Source organism: Eumetopias jubatus, unplaced genomic scaffold (assembly GCF_037043125.1).
Source record: "Eumetopias jubatus isolate StellerSeaLion01/CBP00866 unplaced genomic scaffold, mEumJub1_p1.0 scaffold_1, whole genome shotgun sequence".
In the NCBI taxonomy this organism is placed as follows: domain Eukaryota; kingdom Metazoa; phylum Chordata; class Mammalia; order Carnivora; family Otariidae; genus Eumetopias; species Eumetopias jubatus.
In genome coordinates, this window is record NW_028274807.1 from 12,216,388 (window position 1) to 12,239,527 (window position 23,140).

At 43.3% G+C, this 23,140-nt stretch overlaps 2 protein-coding genes across 4 annotated transcripts in view; one reads left to right on the forward strand and one right to left on the reverse strand.

The window, feature by feature from the left end:
* ITSN1 (intersectin 1) overlaps positions 1 to 18,158 on the reverse strand; it is a 203,743-nt gene extending 185,585 nt beyond the window's left edge. Inside the window, exon 1 of the mRNA XM_028115148.2 lies at positions 17,905 to 18,158. The gene's annotated coding sequence lies outside the window, so the exon portion shown is untranslated. The remainder of the gene's footprint in view (positions 1 to 17,904) is intronic.
* Positions 18,159 to 18,898: 740 nt separating this feature from the next.
* CRYZL1 (crystallin zeta like 1) overlaps positions 18,899 to 23,140 on the forward strand; it is a 36,764-nt gene continuing 32,522 nt past the window's right edge. For 2 of the 3 annotated variants that reach the window (XM_028115380.2, XM_028115363.2), the window contains exon 1: positions 21,473 to 21,526. The gene's annotated coding sequence lies outside the window, so the exon portion shown is untranslated. Of the gene's footprint in view, positions 18,950 to 20,269; positions 20,356 to 21,472; positions 21,527 to 23,140 lie in introns of those variants that run through there. The other variant, XM_028115389.2, reaches the window with a different exon arrangement.

Consider the following 23,140-nt stretch of genomic DNA (forward strand, 5'->3'; position numbering starts at 1 on the left):
GGAGCCTGTTTTCCTTCTCCCTCTGCCTGCAGCACCCCCTGCTTGTGCTTGCTCTCTCTCTCTCTCTCTCTCTCTGTCAAATAAATAAAATCTTTAAAAAAAAAATAGAAGAAATCCGTTTACTCCTTGGGCTAGACCTAATGTCATTTCTGATAGCAGAAGACTCTGGAGGCTCTCTCTATATATCCTACCACCTATCCACTGAAATGTTTCACTGAATTAGGCCTATGATAGTTCAACATGCAAAACATTAACATGAATACACTTAAGTCACAAAGGAAATGTGAAATGCTTTCCTCTTATGACGGGATTGTGTAATTGAGAATTATTTACCAAAGAGATCTAGAAAAGGGATGGAAAGAGGTACAGTCAAAAGTCTGGGAGCAGGGTGGGACTCAAAGGGAAAAAGGGAAAATGACTAATAGCTGAGGCAGCAGCTCCCACCTCCATGAGACCCAGTCTGGCCCAGAAGGATAAGCCAGCGACAAATGGCAAGAGGCAGAAGGAAGAGGGACAGCAACATGCTAGGCTGAGAGAAATGAAATGCAAAGGAAGGGAAGTGCATATGACAAAAGGACCACACGTGGAGGTGCAGGTGGCCAATGTCGGGAAAGCTGAGGTATAGATGGAAAAGATGAGAATGACACTAGAAAGGTCAACAGGGACGGAGCATGAAGCAAGTCCCCATTAGACTGGGTGCAAAAGGTTTAGATTTTTCCCTATAAGCGAGCAATTCTCACGTGGCCCCTGGATCCCTGGAGTTCCCAAGACCCTTTCAAAGGGACCAGAAGGTCAAAACTATTCTCATAATAGTGCCCAGACGTTATTTTCCTTTTTCATGGTGTTTATATTTGTGGTGATACAAAAACAAGGCTGGGTAAGCTGCTGCCATCTTACCAGTGGCACCAAACTGTCCTGGTGGGTCATGCTGTCCTCACTGCCACACATTCACATTAAAAAAAAAAAAAAAAAATCAGGTTTCACTTCAGAATGTCCTTGGGAGGTCATTAGAAATTATGGTGTAGGGACTGAGCCCTACGTTGGGCTACCTGCTCAGCGGGAGCCTGCTTCTCCCTCTCTTCCCCGCCATCTCTGTCACTATCTCTCTCAAATAAATAAAATAAATAAATAAAATCTTTAAAAAAAAACCTATACTTATTATACTTAATTATAATTATACTTATTCAGACTTAAGTTGTTTGGCAGATGATTTCTCAACTTAAGTTGTAGGCAGAACCTACAGTACTTGCTGCTAATGATAAAAGATGAGCTTCTGGGCAAAAATTTTTAATTTGGAAAACTAGTATTGGGCATTGTGAGTTAGAGTGCTTGCTGACATTTAGAGAATTTTCTAATAAGATGGGTGCTATGTTTTTTTTAAAGATTTTTATTTATTTCTGTATTTGAGAGAGAGAGAGAGAGAATGAGTGGTGGGGAGGGGCAGAAGGAGAAAGAGAGAGGAGGAGACTCCCTGCTGAGCAGGAAGCCCCATGGGGGGGTGGCAGGGGTCTTGACCCCAGGACCCAGAGGACCCTGAGCCAAAGGCAGACACTTAACCGACTGAGCCACCCAGGCGCCCCAAGATGGGTGCTAAATTAACAAATGGGATGTTTTGGTATTGTTTAAAGAAACATATCAACATTTGAAAGATCTACATAACTCAGTGAACTAATATTTTCCAAATGACCAATACATGATATTACAAAATCACATAGGAGTAAAATATCCATCCAAACTGCAAGATGAACTAATAGATTTTACTGTAAGGCAGTATGAAAAGTTCACTAACGTTAATTTCAGATTCCGCAATGCAACTAACCCTAAAGAAACTAGCGGTGTCAAATTTTGATATAGTATCAAAGAATAACCACAATTTTCTGAAAATGCCATCAAAAGGCTCCTCGTTTTTCCAACTACATATCTGTGTGAGGCCAGATTTCTTTCAACTACTTCAACCAAAACATTTCGCAACCGACTGACTGCAGGAACAGATATGAGAACCCAGCTGTCTTCTATTAAGTCAGACATTCAAAGAGGTTTGCAAAAATGTAAAACGATGCACTCTTCTCACTAAATGTTTTTGTTTTGTAAAACAGTTTTCATAAGTCTGTTATTCATGTAGACATGTAATGGGTTTATTACAGATATTTTCAATAAATTAATACAATACTTTGTAAATTTCTCAGTTTATTTCCTAATCTGGCAAATAGTGACAGATTGAAAAAAAAAAAATCCCACAAAAAGAAAAGCTCCTTGAGGTCCTCGATAACTTGTCAGAGTATACAAAGGTCTTCATACCAAAGCGTGAAACCTGCCACACAGAAGATGAACACACAGGGAAAGATTTTATTTTGAGGCAGCAGATGTACAAATACGCTCCATACACTCCTCTGGCAACAATGGGTAGGTAACACTGAACAGATTAGGCCTAGACCAATCAGTAAGAGCAAAGTGGTAACATGAAAAATAATGAAGTTTAGGGCTAAGACAACAGCAATGGACACAGAGGGAAAGAGATGAATTCAAAAGATGTTTCGGAGGGGGCACCTGCCTTCAGTTTAGGCCCTAGTCCTGAAATCCTGGGATTGAGCCCAGCATGGGGCTCCCTGCTGAGCAGGGAGTTGGCTTCTCTCTCTCCCTTCCCCTCCCCCCCAGCTCATGCTCTCTCTCAAATAAATAAATAAATAAAAATCTTAAAAAAAGATGTTTCGGGGGCAGGAGAATTGACAGAATCCAGCAACCAACTTCAGAATCAGACAGAAAAAGTCCAGGCTGCTGGCTTGCATGGCTAACTTGCAACTGCCTGTCCATGTATCTGTTTTACAGACAGGCACTGAGTCTATTCCATAGAGAGATCTAGATACTCTTATAGTGTGACGATCAGTTCTAACAACAGCTCTCAGACACCAACTGAGTGTTCTACAATTCAATTCTGACTATCTCCCTGGAGTTAGTACAGACCCCACAAGTGAAGGGCTCAGCCCCCCTTCAGACACCAGGCACAAGTCCTGACTACCCCCCAAAACTACCAGCACTTCTGCTGGCAGCCTATAAATTTGGGGGTTCCCACAACCGCCACCTTCCCCTAGGTTCAGTAATTCATAGGAACTACTCACCAAACTCGGGAAAGCACTATACTTGTAATTAGTTTTATTATAAAGGATACAACTCTGGAACAACTGAATTCAAGAGATGCACAGGCAAAGCACGGGGAGGGGCGTTGTAGGGCATCCATGCCCTCTCTTCCTCAGTGAACTAAGGCACCCACCTGGAGTTGTTTTGGAATGCTGGTGAGGCTAGGGTCCGGAGCCAATGGCCAAGAAAGAATTCATGAGACGTCTTTGATTTTACTAAAGCACCAGGACCGGACCCTGCAGGCAGAAAGAGCTGCGGCACGGGGGTTGTGAGGAACGGCTGATTATATACTTGGGAGTTGGCGGCGGTAAGGACAAAGGGAGGTGTCCAAAAGGACTTTTATATGCTCAAGGAGACTCTCAGGATGTTGGAGCGCTGGCCATTATCAAGATAAGGTTGTTTCTCCCTTTAGCAAAGCATTAACATTAAGACAGCTGGGAGTTTCCAGGAGGAAGGTCATACTCTGCCGGCCTCAGTATCTGTCAATGGGCTACAGGTTATAAGGAAATTTTATTTTATTTACATTCCCTTCTACCTTTGTTTCCCACATCACTATGGAGGGAAGGGTGATGGCAGGGCTCCAGGATATTGAATCTTTGGGTTTCTGGAAGTTAGGTTATTGCTAAGAATGCTCTTTCTTGTGAATCACTAAGACATTGGTAAACTGAGGGAGATTCATGTCCTGCAAGACTGTGATTACTCTATTAGATAACCCTTTGTATTTTCCTTCCCTTAGTTTTAGGGAAGCTAGGAGTGCCTGAGGAATGTCCCACATATCCCACGGAGCGGGGCAGGGGGGGCATTAATTTGTGGGGTGTCAGCCTGTGCATTGTCCTCAGCTTGCCTTCTGCTTCCTCATCACACCCACCTATACTTCTAAATGTTCACCAAACCAGAAGATGTCCAAACCTCACCATTCTAGGATTTTCATATGGGGCTTCATCAGATATCCATGACTGATTAAATCACTGCCCACGTGATGAAACTCAATCTCCAGTCCCTCCTCCCCTTTGTGGGGATGGGAGGAGCTAGAAGTCACTTTATTAGCATAAACTCAGGCAAGGTCTAAAGGGACTCATTTTGAATAACAAAAGACCCTCCTACCACTCAGGGAATTCCAAAGGTTTCAAGAACTGTGTGTCAGGAACCAGGCATAAAAACCAAGTACACTTTTTTTTAATTATACTACAGAATGCCTGACATAGTTATTGATATTTAGTAGGTACTCAATAAATAACGGCTGTAAAGGGTTGGAACTCAGAAGAAAAGACAGAACTCCAGGTATACACAGAAAATGGGCTTTATTCATGGTAGCTAAAAGTCTAAGAATGGAGATGACTGTCCTGAAGAGGGTAGAAATAACAGCTCTAGAGACAGCAACATAACAAGACAAGGAGCCCTCAGAGGAGAGCAAGAAGTCCTAGATGTAAGAAAGAGGAAAATACACAGAGCATAAGGCAGGGAAAACCAAAGGAGAAGAGTGTTTCTAAAGAAGAAATGTGTGGAGGGGCGCCCGGCTAGCTAAGTCAGAAGAGCATGTGACTCTTGATCTTGGGGTTGTGAGCTTGAGCCCCATGTTGGGTGTGGAGATTATGTATTAAATAAAACTTAACAAAAAAAAGGTATGTCAAAAGTCAAAGGAAGGTCAAGAAACGCATGGACAGAAACTTGAGCACAGGATTCAACAATGGAGGGGCAGAGGCAGAAGCCTGCTCTGAGGAGTAATGGGAATGAAGTAAAGACACCCAACATAAAACTACTCTTCCAAGAAACATGGCTGTCAGAGGACGACATGAGACGCCAACAGGTGGAGGGAGTACAGCATCAAGGGGAAGAACCTGAGCACCAGGTGAAGGATGGGGCAGAGGAGGCAGAGAACAAGCTTAACTCAGATTGGAGGTTTTGGACTGACACCAAACCCTGTTGTACAGTACGGCCTTCAAGGCCCTGCCCAGGCTGGCCTTACCTCCTTCTCCACATTCCTCCTAGAGGCCATGGTGGCCTTCTTCTCAAATGTGCTGTGTTCCTTCATGGCGTGGGCCCTACTCCCATGCTGGGCCCTCGGCCTGGGAAACTTCTTTTCCCTTCCCTGATTAACTCCCGTGTGTAACTCAGACCCCAAGTACACGTCAGATCTTCCCTGAACTTTGGACTGGATTAGGTCCTCCTGAACCTTTCTTTATAGCACTTACAAAAGCTGGAAATCATTTATTTATGGAGGGTGGGTTTTTTTTTTTTTTTTTTTTTGGTCTGTATGTCTGTCCCAGTAAAAGATAAATAGCTTGAGGACAGGCAGCGGCCCCTGGTGTCCTCCTTGCTCCTACCTCCACACCTGGCACCCAGCAGTGAGGCAGGACGTAGCTGTGAAGGAACAAGCGCAAGAGAATGGCACTAAGTCTCAGAGGAAACAGAAAAGAACAGCACCCAGAACCCGGGGAAGGGAAGGAGACACCCACCTCCTCCTCCTCCCTCCTATCGCAAGGAGCAAAGAGTAAGTGTGAGTCAGACAAATTTACAAGAGCTGCTGGGGAAGTGGGCAGCAGGCCCAAGCGGGAGGCAGAATTACTCCTGAAAGTGAAGGTTCGGAAGCCTTGGGGGAAGCTTGAGGAAAAGGGCAGATCTGGTGAGGAAGGGAGAGAAAGCTGAGAAAGACTACTTAGCAGGTCACCGCTAAGTGGGGAAGGAAGTCCACAAGTTTGTTCGCTTCTCTTCAGCTAACTGTCAGCAGCACAAACACAGGAAACAGAGTACAGATAGTTGGGATGGTCTGGCGATGGGGCTCTGCAGGGTAGCAATGACAGAAGGACAACAGGGCAAGGGAATCGCTGACGTGACACGCTCAGAGTTCCCAGGTGCACAGAGAAGGAAATGAAATCAGGAGGAAATGAACAAACAACCTGAGGTAAAGGGAAGAAGGACCAGGACCTAGAGTTTCTGGATGGAACTGTTGTAATCGGGAGCGTGTGAAATAAATTACGATACAGAAGCTTAAAAATACATGCAACGTATTTTTCGAGATATCATAAGCTCTTGCTACCTACTGTAATCAGTCTCTTAGAACAACAACAACAAAGAAATCTCAAAAATAGGCCCATCCCATTCTGAAAAAGGTCAAGTTGCTATCTTTCCTGGAGTCTAATAAAAAAAAAAAAAAAAGCAGATGACTGAAGAAAGGACATCCCTTTCCAGCTCCAACTTTTCCATAGTAGATACATGTTTTTCCAGCAGTTCCAGATGAGCAGAAGTTAAAAAAGCCTCCAAGTACAAGCCAAGACAGAACGCCAACACACCTTAGGCACTGAGAAAATCTGCAATTACAGAAGCAGCCAAACTTGTGACAATAATGCCCACAGTTCTAAATTTAACTTGATCTAACCTGATTACAGATGAGTCTCCCAAAGTTCATTCCATTCAGAGAAATCACAGAATAGTAAAATACATTTAGTTCTAAAATGAATGAGAAAGAACACACATTCTGCAGGCAGTATACTGACCATTTAAATTTAAAAAGCAAACTTTATTGAGAAGAATGCTCATATATACTTTTGGTTGCTTTGATGTCTTTGTATCGTTTCATTAAAGGCTTTTATTAAAGGCTATCATTTAAGAAGAAAAGGGGTCACCATCGGCCCCCTTCCATATGCTCACCGTTTATGATGAGCGTGTTGGGCATGTGTTTGCCTGCTCAGCACTCTCTTCTCCCAACTGATCCCATTTCCCTCCTGTTAATTCCAGGAGTTTAGGGACTGACCTCACCAAATGGTACAAAAGATGGGCCCAAAAGCCCAGGACAGCCAATGAGAGTCCTGCAGTCCCCTTGCCAAGGGGACGGGTTCAGGCATATGATCAAGCCAGGCCAATCAGAACCCTTGGACTTGACAGGTATGTGAGTCAACACATTTTCCTTTTTTTCTTAAGATAGTCTGCAAACAAAAAAGTTCAGACAAATATAGTTATAAAGGACTATTGTAGCACTGAATTTTGTCTTCCTTCTACTACAATCCTTTCCTTCTCTTCCCTTCATTTTTCTGCTTTCCCTCCCGACCCAACTCCTTAGGATAATGGACTAGGTAAACTAAGCATTGAGTTTTTAGGACATCACCATGAGGCAGAAAGTTAATCTAAGGGAATAAGACCAGTCCCAGGTAAATTAAGCTGTGACTCTATTGCTTGGTATTTAGATATTAAAGTTGACTCTTGTTTCAGTGGCTTGAACAGAACACACTTGAACAGACTTCAAACTTGTCCCCTACATGGACACCCACAATACTGTTATGTACACTGTGAATATCTCTAGTATCATTTTTTTGCATGAGGCCACAATGTTATTATAGGTATGTGAAGAGAAATAACACCATGAAATTCTAGGACATTTGGAAGTACATTCCAAATCTCTTCCTTCCCGTGATCTGAACTGGTTTAAAAGAGGTGAAAGTGGTGTCCACATTTGCAAAATGGCCTTTCCAATAAAATCATGATTACCAGAATTAAATTGTGTACTTCTGTGTTTCTTGCAATCCTTAATTTTCAATGTTATTATTACATGGAAAAAATAATGAAAAATTCACAACTTCCTCAGAACAAATGTAAGAGACAAGGTAGTACGATAAAAAGAATACAATGCTGAGAATGAGGAGAACCGTCAATCACCGTAACAGTTACTCACCTCAACTGGCTTAAACCAAAAGGAACAGGAACAGGAATGCAGCCAGCCCCAGAAACGAATGAAGAGAAGGTTCAGAGCTATCAGAGACTCGGGGAGTGTTCTCTCTTTCAGCTTCTCCCCAGATCCGTGCTTTATGCTCTCCATCTACAAACCACCTTTCTCTGTCCCCAGACACAACAGCAGAACGTAACTGCCTTGAAGTCCCAAGTGTTTACCCTATGGCTGTGGGCATGTGAAGCTCCAACCCCTCTGTCCTGGACCCAATTTCAAATTTCCAGGAAAGGAACACTCACTGGGCTAGCTCGGGGTCAGGTCCCCAAACCTGGTTCAATCCTCTTTGTCTCCTATGGGGAGGAGGAAGTTGGCAGCAAGTGGATGTGTGGGTTAAAGGACAGTTCAAGGATTTGTGTTGGGTCAGACACTTCAAACATTCCCATCACATAGTCCCAGCTTTGTACTTGTTTTTCTCATCATCAAAATAAGGTCTACCTTAAACTTTTGCTAGGAATCTAGAGCTTAGATGAACTTAAGAGAATTAAAATTGAATTTAAGAGATTAGAGGGTAAGGAGCATTCACCACTGTTTTGGGAGTTCACATCAATAAGAAATACAAGCTAAAAATAAATTATACATTCAAGAAATAAAAATTGTCTTTTACAAATATGATGATCTACGTGAAAAACCCAAGAGAAATGAAAAAAGCCATAGGGTCTTAGAGGGCTGAGATTCTGTCTTGGTTCAAGGCTGGACATTTAGAGCAGTGCCCAGATGTAGAGCGCATGCTCACGTTCACTGAACCACTGACCAAACTCAGAACTTCCCAAATACTGTACTTTCAAATGGGTCACAGGCATGCTCAAGGCACTGCTGCCCTCAGGTTTGGGGGATGATACCTGCCATTAATGATAATTACCAGGACTAATGTGGTACTAATTGTATAGGATATTAAAAAGGTTGAGAAGCACTGAATAAATGACCAAAAGACTCTGGAACTAAGAGTTCTAGCAAGGTGGCTGGTTACCAAAGAAATTTGTATAAAGCCAAGACGCATTTAATAAATGTTCAAACTCATTGGTAGTAGCAAAAAATCCAAGTTAAAACAAATAAAACTTAAGAAAAAGATTTTTTTTAAATGGTTTTACCCAGTCGTGGTGAGGGGAACATACAAGGGCAGCGGTGGGCTACTGAGGCTTGGAATATATTCCAATATATTAACTGAAAAACACAGGCTACACAACTGTATGTACTGAGATTATAAACTGGCAAGGCAATGAAGACTGAATTCAGCCCTTGGGTATGCTCTGTTTGAATCCCAGTGTGTTTATAAAAATTGTGGCCCACATAAAAATTGGGAGATTTCATACTGAATCCGTATTTCCAGACTTCCAGCTTCTCTTGAAGAACTAGAAGGTATGGTAACACCAACATGCATCCTCCCAGGGCCACGAATGAGTAGGCTGACTGGCCGCAGGTTGCCCCATCCATGGACCATCTTCAGTGCCCAGGTCCCTAGAATGCCCTCATGTCTCCCAGACTGAGAAGCTCACATACCCAACCTGCTCAGAAATTTGAGCAGGCTGACCTCTCACAGCGTATAAACAGTCATTTTCCCTGGATACTGAGATTCTAGGTCCACTTTTTTCTTCCCTTATCTATATTTTCAAAAGTTTCCTTCAATAAACACATACTGCTTTTGGAGTGAGAAAAAAAAACATGTTATTTTTTAAATTACCAAATCACAACTGCAATATCACTTCATCTAATGAGACTGAAACAACTAAAGATAACAGATAATGACTGTGGTTTAAAACTAATTGAACTAAGGAAGTAATGTAAGGTTACAATTACGGCAGTATTTCCCTCCCTTTGATACTAATTAAAACACCAGCTTGGACAGACAATAGCAGCATTTTACAAATTACATCTTCCTCAAAGTGAACAGCTCCCATAGACACTCAAGTCATAAAACACCTATTTTAAGGATTCGCTTCCCTATATTTAAAGTTTCTTTCATCAAGAAACATAAACAATCTTTACCAGGAATCTGTTAATCAATTGACTTAATGCTTAAAAAGTTAAATAATTCCTGATCTTTATTTTACATTGTTTGGTTCGGTTTGGTCAATATTAAGAGTAGTTTTACAAGAACTTCAAAAAGTTTCTAACAATCACCATTCATCTCACCTCATCTCTGAAACCTCAGAGTACCTTCATGGTAAAGAAAAACTACAAGGCTAGGTAGAAACGTCAACATCCACAGATGACAGAAAGGAGAGCCAATTTATCATTTCTCTCTCGCTCTCCTACAAGGCACCCCCACTCTCATGACATCCAGAGTGATGTTTTCGGACAAAAGCAAATCATGGGACTCCCCTGCTTAAAACTTACCTTAGCTTCCTAATTCTACTGCTTGAATAAAATCCAAACCAGCCCGTCTCCTTTATTCCTCGCCTGTCTCTCCAGTACTCACGGAACTTAGGTGACTCTGGTCGCTAGACAATCAGGTCCCCAAACACTAATCTACTCAACATGCCAACAAGCAACTGCTAAGCATCCAGGTCCCGGGGATAAGGTCCTGGGGATAAAGCAGTGAGCAACACAGACAAAACTCTCTACCCTCCTGAAGCTTACATTCTAGCAACCTCTCTACCACCTTCACTTGCTCCTCAATTTCTGTAATCAATTAAAGATTTTTAAAACAATTCTAATGACTGTGTTGAAGATATCTGGAAATAAGCAGTACTACCTATAATAATTTTATTATCATTTACTGACTTTCTTTAATAGTAATTATTTATCGTAAGCAAAGGAGAGAAATAAAAGAGGGGGGCCTTTACTCAGTGAAACTTGGTATGTAAGATACCAAAAATACACTGATGTGTATTTTTCAAGCTTTCTCTCATTCTCGCCATACAGCTATACTAGCCTGTTACATGTCAGTGACCAAAAGGTGAATATTTCAATTCTGCCAGAATGGAGCAGTTGAATTTAAATAATTCCAGAAACTGAAAGATTACTTGTTTTCAAAATCTATTATCTTGAGTTTACAGCAGAAATGGATTTTTATAAAACACTGGATCCACAATGAACAGACTCTTATTATTATAGATAACATACAGGAATGGTGTGTGTGTTTATATAACAGCTTACAAAACAAAACACTGCCCTTGTTAGAACAATATAACTGCTCAGGAAATCTGCCTCAGAGAAAAATAATTAGCCCTACACATATGCATGCACACAAAGACAAAACAAATGGATCCCACAGCAACTTGTTTCCAATGCTTTTATCATAAGCATCAGTGCCCTTCTTGGGGCACCTGAGCGGTTCAATGGGTTGAGCGTTCGATTCTTGGTTTCAGCTCTAGGTCATGGTCTCAGGGTCCTGAGATGGAGCCTACATCAGGCTCCCTGCTCAATATGGAGTCCGCTTGGGATTCTCTCTCCCTCTTCCTCTGCCCCTCCACCCATGCATGCGCATGCAAGCACGCCCTCTCTCTCAAATAAGTAAATAAACTCTTTAAAGAATCAGTGTCCTCCTTAACTAGGTTGGTTAAAGCATGGCACTAAAAGCCACTTGGCTGCATTCCACGAGCTGTACCAATGTCTTGCAAATCCTTACCACCAGTCACCAGGCGGACTTGCAGGCAAGATGCAAGGATGAACAAGACCATCACCGAAAGAAAAACAAGGCAAAATGCCCATTAAAGCAAGAGGATCAGGGGCGCCTGGGTGGCTCTGTGGTTAAGCGTCCGCCTTCGGCTCAGATCATGGTCCCAGGGACCTGGGATCCAGCCCCGCATCAGGCTCCCTGCTCCGCGGGAAGCCTGCTTCTACCCACTCCCCCTGCTTGTGTTTCCTCTCTTGCTGTCTCTGTCAAATAAAATCTTAAAAAAAAAAAAGCAAGAGGATCAAAAGCACTGCCCTCCTATATTAAGAAGAGGACGTTTAATTTAACCACCAAGGATAAACAACAACAACAACAACAACTACTGACCGACTGCTATGACCTTGTTATTTTCACAGTCCTATTCGGCTGAATCCAAAACTCCATCACACCCCTCAGTTCAACTCCTGGCTCTGCCACTCAAGCAAGAGTGAGGGTACTCAGTACACCACAACCTCGGTGGAGCCCCACACCACGCAACGGTGAGAATGGGTTTTAGCGACCCCTTAAAACTGAGCTATGGCAGTCCTACCTCAGCAGAAGCAAACTCAGGCCAGAGAGCTTAAGCCCAAACAATGTCACCAATGCTCTCTCTGCGTAATAAGCTAGTAAGATAAGCGGCCGATTATTAATTCTATTAGAAGAAGGTCAAAAGAGCACTGATGAATTCAAATAGATTAACCTGTTTCAAATTCACCTTGTTAGAGGGCAACAAAATGTTAATGATATTCTACCATCACATTTATTAATACAAGGTTTGGGGTTTGTTTGGTTTTTTTTAACAATTTCCCAGTGGATCTGTGACATCTCTCTCCAGTGAGGCCTTCACATTCCTGCAGTGAGCTTCCACAGGCCGCTTCAAATCTCCAAACTGGCCAATGTGGGAATGTTTGGACAGACTCCCAGCTGTCTTGCTCATCATACATCCACATGTAGTCCTTTCCAAGGCAAGGCCACACATTACAAGTGAACCGCCTTTTCAAATTTCACTAGTCTTCTCTGGGACTCTAACCCTGCTTTTCATGCAGAGGCACTTTAGGAAAACCACCACATTGGAAAGGATAACAAGCTGCTTTGAGAGACGAATGCTAGACAGTAGACAAGGCTTATTTGTGAGCTAACTTACACAACTCACTTCTCAATGAGAGGGACTCAAATCTATAAATTAATACACATCAGGGAACCTCTAGGTTACTCCAAAACTGAAATCAGGAATGTAAAAATGCTCTAATGCCTATAACTCATGTCCAGGGAATGGGCAGTCCGGCCACATTGTAGCTGAAAATTTGGGCTCTGGAGGTACACAGCTGGGCAGCCACTTGCTGGTTCTTTAGGTTCCTTCACTGCTGGTACCTCCGTTTCCAAGGCATATTCATCTAAAAAAGGACAGTTTTATGAAGACTGAGTTAGTGTTTATCAAAGGGTGCAAAAGGACTTGCTAAATGTTAACTATCACTATTATTGGTATACAAATTTTGACTTTCCAGATCACACTCCTGAACACATCACATTAACATCCCTTTCTTCTTCCTAAAAATAATAATTCACTAGATTTGTCACTGGTTAAGTCATTCCAGAAAAAGGAAGGAGGGAAGAAAACAGAAAGCTCAGCCAGGACAGTAAGGATGCAAATTGCTACAAGCTTTCTAAACGGCAATATGTATCAAAAATCTTACACTTAGCATGTACTGTACTTTGATCCTGCAAATCCACTTCTAGAAATTTACCCTACAGGAAAAAAAAAAATCTCACAAGTATACACAGATGTGTACATAGGAGAATACTCACTGCAGAGTTTTAACTGTGGGGGAAAAGGAAACAAACTAATGTCTGATAAAAATTAATTGGTTAAATTATCACAGACATATAAAATGAATCATATTCAGTTATTAAACTATTATAACTGACAATATAGACATGGAAAGATTCATGGTAACATGTTAAGCCAAAAAAAGAAGTTACAAAATAATCATGTATAGCAAGTCCCATATTTGTTACCAAAAATTGTATATAAAAAGCCACATGCACACACAAAAGAGGGTTTGGAGAGATATGTACTGAGGTAGTGGATTTATGAGTATTTTATAGTTTTTACTTTTCTGTATTTCAATTTTTCTACCATAAAGATGCAATTCTTTAAAATACAAGGGATATGAACTGATAAGAAGTTTGGTTCTGAAATATACAGTGAAGCTAAAAGTGATGACAAGATTTATCTTTATTTAGAAAAAAACCTTTATTTACATAATACTTGATGGTCTATTAGATACTTTTAATGGTTAGTTATCCAATTAAAAATTATACATATTTAGAGGCGCCTGGGTGGCTCAGTGGTTAAGCGTCTGCCTTCGGCTCAGGTCATGATCCCAGGGTCCTGGGATCGAGCCCCGCATCAGGCTCCCTGCTCCTTGGGAAGCCTGGTTCTCCCTCTCCCACTCCCCCTGCTTGTGTTCCCTCTCTCGCTGTCTCTCTCTGTCAAATAAATAAAAAAATCTTTAAAAAAAATTATATTTAGTATCAAGAAATAGAGACTTTGGGTGATGGATTTCTACCATCAAGTGCAGCAGTACAAGAATTAAATGGGTTAGTTTTTGAGTTTGATATATCCTTATATACCCCAATTCCTTATCATCATAATTACCATTCATTGAATGAAGATATCTCAAAAACTTATGTAAGCACTTTGAAGTATTTAAACTTAACCCACTATTATTATTCCCATTCAGCTGAAAAAACTGAGACATTGAAATGTTAAGGGACTGATCAAAGTCACAGACTGTGGGGTCAAACCCAATATCCTATAGAAATTTTACTCCTAACTGTTCAGCACCCTCAACTATATAACAGAAACTGTTATTTATGGGGCCCTACACTGGATTCTGAAAGAAAGGAATGAAGGTCATATTTTATTAGGATGAAAAATGAAATTGGAAAACATACCAATTTTCTGTATTTTTTTGTAAACCAATTTTTACAGCATTATTCGGGCTTATCATAGCTTTAAAAATGGTATTTTGAGATCGTGATAACATAGTGATTTACCACTACACTTTGACTTAAATTTACATTTTGAGTCTTTAAGCAGTATTTTTTTTTTCTAAGCAGTATTTTGATAGGAGCCTTCTTTCCAGCTTAATCACCTTGAGCAGGCTATGCTTGGGAAAGGTTCTCTCTTTTTCAGAGCCAACCAAACTTATGGAAATGACCAGGCATAGTACATGTGGCTCCTAATTTATAAAATCAGTGATGACTAAGTAATAAGATTAATTTTACAAGAAAAGGTTTTAAAACGTGGCCTCATTGCCATGTTACTCACTCATAAATATTTAATGGAGTTCCTCTGGGCATTATTCTAGGCACTGGAGATAGAATGATGAGCCAAAATCTCTGCTCTTCTGAAACCTTTATTATAGGTGCATTATATATCTGAAGGTTATAGTCAGATTTTTATTAGCAGCCTAAGGTATAAAACTTAGTGTGTTACTTAAAATATCTGCTGTCCATTTCAGGAGATGGTCTGAGGAGATGCTCAGCGAGAAGGAGGCACAGTGTCCATGGTCCTCCAACTTGACTATCCCAGGAGAAATTCCTGGAGAACTTGTTTAAAAAGCCGATTCCAGGGCCCCACCTCCAGGAGTCTGATTCTGAGGTGAGGTGACAAAAACCCTCTATTTTTATTTATTTATTTTAAAGATTTTATTTATTTATTTGACAGAGAGAGAGAGACAGGAAAGAGGGAACACAAGCAAGGGGAGTGGGAGAGGGAGAAGCAGGCTTCCCGCGGAGCAGGGAGCCCTATGCAGGGCTTGATCCCAGGAGCCTGGGATCATGACCTGAGCGAAAGGCAGAGGCTTAACCGACTGAGCCACCCAGGTGCCCCCAAAACCCTCTATTTTTAACAAGAACCTCACTTAATGCTGATCTAAGTGATCTGAGGTCCAAACTTTGAGAAACCCACCAGTAAGTGGAGCCATTCAGAATAAAATGATTATTCAGAAGAGAATAGCTCTATGGCAGTGGAATTTGAACTGATTATCATAAACCCAAACCTCCTGTATTTAGCTCTGTATAGTTCACAAATCTAGCAAATTTAAAAAGATGAGTAAGGGGCGCCTAGGTGGCTCAGTTGGTTAAGCGACTGCCTTCAGCTCAGGTCATGATCCTGGAGTCCCGGGATCGAGTCCCACATCGGGCCCCCCGCTCAGCGGGGAGTCTGCTTCTCCCTCTGACCCTCTTCCCTCTCGTGCTCTCTCTCTCTCATTTTCTCTCTCAAATAAATAAATAAAATCTTTAAAAAAAAAAAAAGATGAGTAAGAATGGAGCAATTTACCAGCACCTCCTCCTTTACGTCTTATGGGAGATTTGAATTTGCCTCAGTCTAGGCATTTGGTGAAAAGATGAACTTGAGTTCTACCAACAGAAGAGATAATCATTAAGAAAAAGGAAATTTCTAGTCAACCGCAAAAAAAAAAAAATGCTAAGAGGGACAAACATTTCACGGAACTAACTTGCTACCACTCATTTTATGCCCTATTTCACAATGCTTAGTATCTGAACAATCCACAGGGTTCCAAAGTACATCAAAAATTTGTTCATTTCCTCTCCTACTCAGGCAGAATAGTAATAATAGAGTATTGTGAAGGTGCCATGTGCCTCAGCAATTTCAACAGATACATTCTTAGATAAAGAAATACCATTTAAAAAAAATCTATCAGAAATGCTCCTTAGTGGAGCTACTTGAATTAGTTTTAAATAGTTTTAATGCCACCACTAAATTAGCGTCCCTCATTTCCAATTTAGATTACTTAAAAGTTCCTAGGTTCTTTACCAACCTCCTACAGAAAAAATTCCCTTCCATATTATAATTACGTGCATTTTTAGTTATAATAAGCAAACACCCACCAGTACAACACAACTGTGTCATGTAAACTAGAAAAAAAAATTTTAAGGAAAAACAGCATTTTGTTCTCAGAGATAGGCAGAAATCCTAACTTTGAGGGAGGGTTTTAAGTTTCTGCACCTTAAATCATCTAAAAATTAAGGTATCCAACAAACACATCCCTCCCATTTTAGAGGTTAAGAGTAGCACTTCACAAACCAGCTGGCCTGCTGGTCCTGGCCCCAGTTCCTAACCTCAGATCCTGTCCACTACCTAATCCATGAGATCTCTGAGCCTGTTCTTCATCCGTTCAAAGGTATTAGTAACATTGCCTCTCCGTTAACGGCACTGAGGTTTTCCAGATGCATCTGTTTGTATGGTATCTGTTTTTATTATCTGTTCTTCTTATTGTACTTGCTTATATTATTTGTACGTTTGACCACGGATATAGCAAGAGTAGGATCCAGGAGATAAGCACAAAGAAATGCATCTGTCCGGAGTAGGCATATATTTAAATTTTCAGGCTGGTGCTGCCTTCAGAATAGCACTGATGATGACAAAGTTCTAAAGGAAACTTTCATATTAAGAGGCTATCAAAAATCTCCATAGCCACCCACTCCACAGAAAAAGACTCTAATTTATTTTTTCAAAAGCAAAGCCTTCTTTAGTCTGAATCACAACAAAAGATGCCCATAGGAAGTGTTATCTGCGAAGTTGTTTTCTAATCCAAAGGCAAATAGAAGTAAAGGAAGCTGCAACCCATTCCTCGTCGGTTTCCTTTTCCTGGGGATTCTGATTACATTTCCTCGTTCAAGCAAGAAGAGACCGCAATTGTGCCCTGGGTCCACACCATAAGACCGCGTCTGTGCGTAAAGAAGGGAAGGAGAAGCGACAGACCCCGGGGACGCGCTCCCACGGAAAGGAAAGCCGCTTTCTGTTAAATACCATCAGAGTCAGCCCCGGCGGGACGAAACGGCATTGACTGCCCTTCACTGACAGGGATTTTGCAGGCACACGACAGAGAAAAAGAGATGAGCCGGGGACTCGAGGCCCGAGGGAGAGGCGGGCGGTGCGATGCCGCTCCCCGCGAGCTCCGGATCCCCGAGAGGCTGGCGGGGAGGCGAGGCTTGGTCAGCCCGCCACGCTCAGGCGGCCGAGGGCAGCGAGGTCAGCCCTGGAAGGGCCGACCGCCCCCACGCCCCCTGGGGAGGGAGGCACCCCGCTCGGCCGGCCAGGGCTGCGGACGCCCATTCAGCCCGAAGCCCGTCCAGCGGCCGCCACCCCCTCGGCCGGCCGCGGCGTCCCGGCCTCCCGGCGCCGATAAGCCGGCCAGGCGGCCGCTCCGCCGCCACCCCCGGGAGGATGGGGAAGGACGAGACGCAGGGGTGGCCGGTGCCGCGCCTCCGGGGCACACGGCAAAGGCTGAAGGGCGGCCCGAGGGACGCGCGCTGGCCCGGGGGACGGGCGCCCCGGGCGGCCATCGCGCCGACCCCCGCGCCGACCCCCGCCCCCCGTCGCCTCCCCGTCCTGGCCGCCGCCGTCCAGCCCGCTCCTCACCTCATCTCCAGGCGGGTCCGCGCTGCCGCCCCAGGGACAAATCAGTGCAGCTTACTCGCCGCGGGGAGGGACGCAGGAGCCGCAGGAGCCGCAGCCCCGCACACCATCCCCGCCCGCCTGCCCGCCTGCCCGTGCGTCCCGGAGCCCGCTCGGGATTCTCCCTCGCGAGCCGCCGTACTACGGAGCAACCAAGCTGCGCTCCCTCCCCTCTGCTCCGCTCTTCTCTACCTCCTTCGCTCCCTCCCTCGCTCCCTCGCTCCCACCTATCTCCTCATCTCCCTCCGCAGCCTCTCCCGCCTTCATCCACCCCTCCATCTCCGCCCACAGGTGGGTGGGAACCAACAGTTGGCCAATCGGAAGAAGAGGCCCGCACCTCCTCACCGCCCCCTACCGCTATGCCCGCCCACTGCAGGGACGAGGGAGGGGGCAATTTAAAAAAATGGAAAAGGACGGAGTGACAGCCAAATTAACCAATCAGCAGGCGCAAAGGGGGTGGGTGTAGGACGGCTTTTTCTTCCCGCCCCCTTCCCAGAAGGCGTAACCAAAAGCTTCTGGTCTGGGATTTCCCTGACGGGGCTTATGGAGATTTTGTTGCATGGTTTTGGTGCATCTGTCCGTTGTCGTGCGAGGCACTAGTTAGGATGCACTCAGCTACATTAGTTACAAAAGGTTTTAAAGGAGAGAACGTAGAGGCAAAAAAGACGCGGGTTATAGTCTAGGGAAGGCGGTAGGGCAAACGGTTGGAATGAGGAAGGGTGGGGTCTTTAATAGAAATTTGCATAAAACGGAACCTATCCGGGAGACTACAATTTCGCCCATTTATTGGTAGCCACTGGCGCGGCGCTTCTCCTCCAGGCGGAGCATTCCGGGAGATGTAGTTCCGAGTTCGGTTGCTATGGCGTTCTCCGCAGCCTCCGGTCCAGGAGTGACGAGCAGCCTGACCAATGGGAGCAGCGCCTGGGCCAGCGGGGGCGGGCTCCCTCTGCAAAAGGACTCCAAGGTGGCGGTGGGGAAGACGCAGGCCGTTGGGGCGGCTCGGAGGCAGGTGAGCCCCCGGACCTGGGTTCTGTCTTGGGAAGCGGGGCTTTGGGCTTTGGACGCCTCGCGGAACCGTGCAACCCTAGGGTGAATGGTGGTTGGTGTTGCACCCCAACCCCAGACCCCCTCAGGCCCGGGCCTAGCTTAGCTGAGCAACGGGAAGGACTTGACTGACGATTTCCTGGTCCTTACAGGTTTTGATTGTTGGTTTTAGCTCAGTTTGCATCTCCCTCTACATTTATAGAAGCAAAAGTCGAAGTTCCCTTTCACCGAATCTCCCAGGTTCGATTTTTGCCCCCCAGCTTTCCTTTTGTTGTGAGTTTCTTTTCTCTTTCTCCCGTACTCCGTCTCTGCCACCGCTTTCCGCCCCCGCTTCACTTTCCTTTTTCGGTGAACAATTACCTAAAGCAAGGGTATTCTCATTTACGTGATTATACGGCCGGGTTTGCCTTCTTAAGGTAAACAGCGAAAAACTCTGGAGCTAGGCGTGACAGTCACCTTAGAATCATGTTGAAGTGCAGATGCTGAATTTGTAGGGCTGGGCGGGGCCGAGACTGCCTTTCTCACAACCTCCCGGGTGACTGCTAGTCCACGTTCTGAGTAGCAGGGTGTTCTACATCAGCTCTGCTCAATACAAATATAATGCGGGGCACTTAATTTTAAGTTTCCTGGTAGCCACATTAAAAAACATGAAACACATGAAATTAATTTTCACAATGTTTCGTTTAACCCAATATATCCAAAATTTACCATTTCATCCCATAATCAAATACTTTAAAATGGAAATATTATAAATGCTTGTATTTATTAGTTTGTTTTTTTTTTTAAAGTAAGCTCTACGCCCAACGTGGAGCTTGAACTCACAACCCCGAGATCAAGAATCGCCTGCTCTACAGACTGAGCCAGCCAGGCGCCTCAATTCTTCTTCCTTTTTTTTCCTTATACCGTCTTTGAAATCGAATGTGTGTTTTACCTTGACAACACGTCTCAGTTCTGACTAGGCCCAGTTCAAATGTTCCTTAGCCACCTGTGGACTAGTCACCGCTGTTATTGGCCAGCGCAGGTCCAGATGATTTAGGTGCCCCCTGCAGAAATTAAAAGGTGGTAAAGCTCGAACAGTTGCATGTGATCAAACTCTTTGCTGCTCTGTGAGATGGGCCTGGGAACTACTTTAGAGAGGTTCTCTGCCCAGTTTGCAGAAATAATAGCAAAAATATCCGGCACTTACTGAACGGTTATTTTGTGCTGGGTGTTGTACTGAGTGCTTTGCTTGTATTGCTTCATCTTTACAACAACCCTTGGAGGTAACTACTATGATATTTTGTAGATATGGAATCTAAGGTCTAGAAGGTTAAAATTTAGAAGTCTAAAGCCATACAGCCAGGAAGTAGGAGAACCAGGATTCAAACTCAGGTCAGTTTTGACTTCTAAATCCTGTCAACCACTGCAGTGTATGATTATTATTTTTTAACCAATAATTTCACTTCATTGATGCCTCTGCTCCAGTTTATGGCAGATGAAATGTTCTGACTTGAAACAGAGAGGGTTTCCTCAAGGTCAATTTGCCTATCAGTTGGAGTGACATATTTTGGTAGTATTATAAATATTCCATGCTATACATACATTTTTTAAAGTAAGCTCTAGCCCTACATAGGGCGTGAATTCAGGACCCTGAGATCAAGAGTCTCACGCTCTAGGGGCACCTGGGGGGCTCAGTTGGTTGAGTGTCCGACTCTTGATTTTGTCTCGGTTTGTGGTCTCAGAGGGGTGGAATGGAGCCCCGTGTTGGGCTGTGCGCTCAGCACAGAGTCAGCTTGTCCCTCTCCCCCTGCTCCTGCTCTCTGTCTAGATCTAAAATAAGTAAGTAAAGGACGCCTGGGTGGCTCAGTTGGTTAAGCGACTGCCTTCGGCTCAGGTCATGATCCTGGAGTCCCAGGATCGAGTCCCACATCGGGCTCCCTGCTCAGCGGGGAGTCTGCTTCTCCCTCTGACCCTCCCCCCCCTCGTGTGCTCTCTCTCTCTCTCTCATCCTCTCTCTCTTTCAAATAAATAAATAAATCTTTAAAAAATAAAATAAAATAAGTAAGTAAAGTCTTTAAAAAAAATTGTATGCTCTACCAACTGAAGCCATCTCTATGCTATATTATAAATCTTTAAAAAAATTTTTTTTTAATTTATTTATTTGAGAGAGAGAGAGCAAGCACACGGGTAGAAGCAGAAGAGGGACAAGCAGACTCTGCAGTGAGCTCAGAGCCCAACTTGGGGCACCATCTCACGACCCCAAGATCGTTACCTGAGCTGAAACCAAGAGTTGGAGGCTTAACCGACTGAGCCACTCAGGTGCCCTTCTGTGCTGTATTATAAATAATAAAAGATATTAATTCCCCAGTACTATATCCTGGGCAGTAATGTGTCTTGATGCATTTGTGTACCTCTCTGAAGAAGAATGGGAAAGCTTGGAAATTCTTAAAATATTTCACTGTGGAGTCACAGTGTTTTTTTGGTTTTGTTTGCGGGCCCTCTGCAAAAGGACTCCAAGGTGGCGGTGGGGAAGACGCAGGCCGTTGGGGCGGCTCGGAGGCAGGTGAGCCCCCGGACCTGGGTTCTGTGTCTTGGGAAGCGGGGCTTTGGGCTTTGGACGCCTCGCGGAACCGTGCAACCCTAGGGTGAATGGTGGTTGGTGTTGCACCCCAACCCCAGACCCCCTCTAGGCCCACCGAACGGTACTATGCTAAGGTGAGTTTTATGATTAGAAGAGCAAAAATACATATATCTACACATGCTAAAATATGATATTTTGCAAAATATTTACATTGTAAGAAATACATTTCTATTTTCTATTTCTACATTGTAAGAAATACACATCTTGTGAATTATTTTCTCTTCATTGTGGATTGACTAGTAAATATTTAATTAAAATTACAAATCCTTTTTTGCTTCTGGAGCAAGAAATGGTTTCTTAAGATCCTATAGTGGATTGGAAAATTAAATAAGCATTTACAAACTGCAATAATGTTAGTTAAAAAATGATTGTTTAAATCAGTGGGAGAAGGGAGAGTGTGGTAGAGATTTAGAAAGGATTCCTCCATTGCTTATTTCCCTCATCACCACCTGCGTTGTCCCAGTGTTAAGCTAGCATAAAGGGGAAAAGGTCATTCATCACATTACACCATTGCCATAATCAGAAGAGGCTGTAGCTTTAATATGGTCATCATATCCCCCATTCTCTCCAACTGATGCTTGAATCCCGTTTATGAAGCCATTGTAAATGTGTATCCAGCCTCTGTTTAAATCAGGCTCCATACTCAGCGAGTCTGTTTCTCCCTCTCCCTCCCCCTGATCATGATTTCTTTCACTTTCTCTCTCTCTCAAATAAATAAAATCTTTTAAAAAAAAGAAGAAGAAGAGGCAGAGGGAGCTCATCTAGTTAGGACTACCATTCTCCACAACCTGCAACATAATGACATTTGAACCAAACCTCCATCTAGTTACTTTGATTATGCTAACCAAATTTTTTAACCAAATAATTGAGCATGTGGTTTGACATATTTCTTTATCTGATATGTGGATATGTATGAAAATTCTCACAGATTAAGAACATTGATAAAACTTAATATTAAGTCACCTCTTCAATATAACAGAAGAGTTACCCCCTCACAATCCAGCTGACTAGTATAATAATGTTGTGCACCAATCCTGGCATCATGATGAACATATGGGGCCACATTTTAGTGCTGACTTCATGTTTTTTCTGTAGCCTACTGCTTAACAATATATCCTTGATTTCCTTAAAAAGAGGGTGGGTTAGAAATACTATAACTGAATCCTGACCCCATGTGGCCACAGTACTGCAAAGTTGGCATTGGGGACTAATAGAAATGTGAGCATATTAGAGTTTGGACTTTCAGGAATTAAGTTTTCCATAGATGGATTGGATGAGGGGAGGAAATGAAGCCACTCAGCAGTGTGTGGCCATAGCTGAGTCCTGAGGCATCGCAATATTAGCACATTGCTTGTGCTAACACCCATCAAAACGAAAAGTAAACAGGTGAGCCAGGACATCATAAAGGAAAAGGAAACTTGGGTCAATAACACAGAGGAAGGAATTATGATAGGCTCTAAAATATCCTTGATGACTGAAGATTAGTACCACAAAGTCTTGTTTTGGGAAAAGGTGAACCCAGTTTTGTTTTTGGGT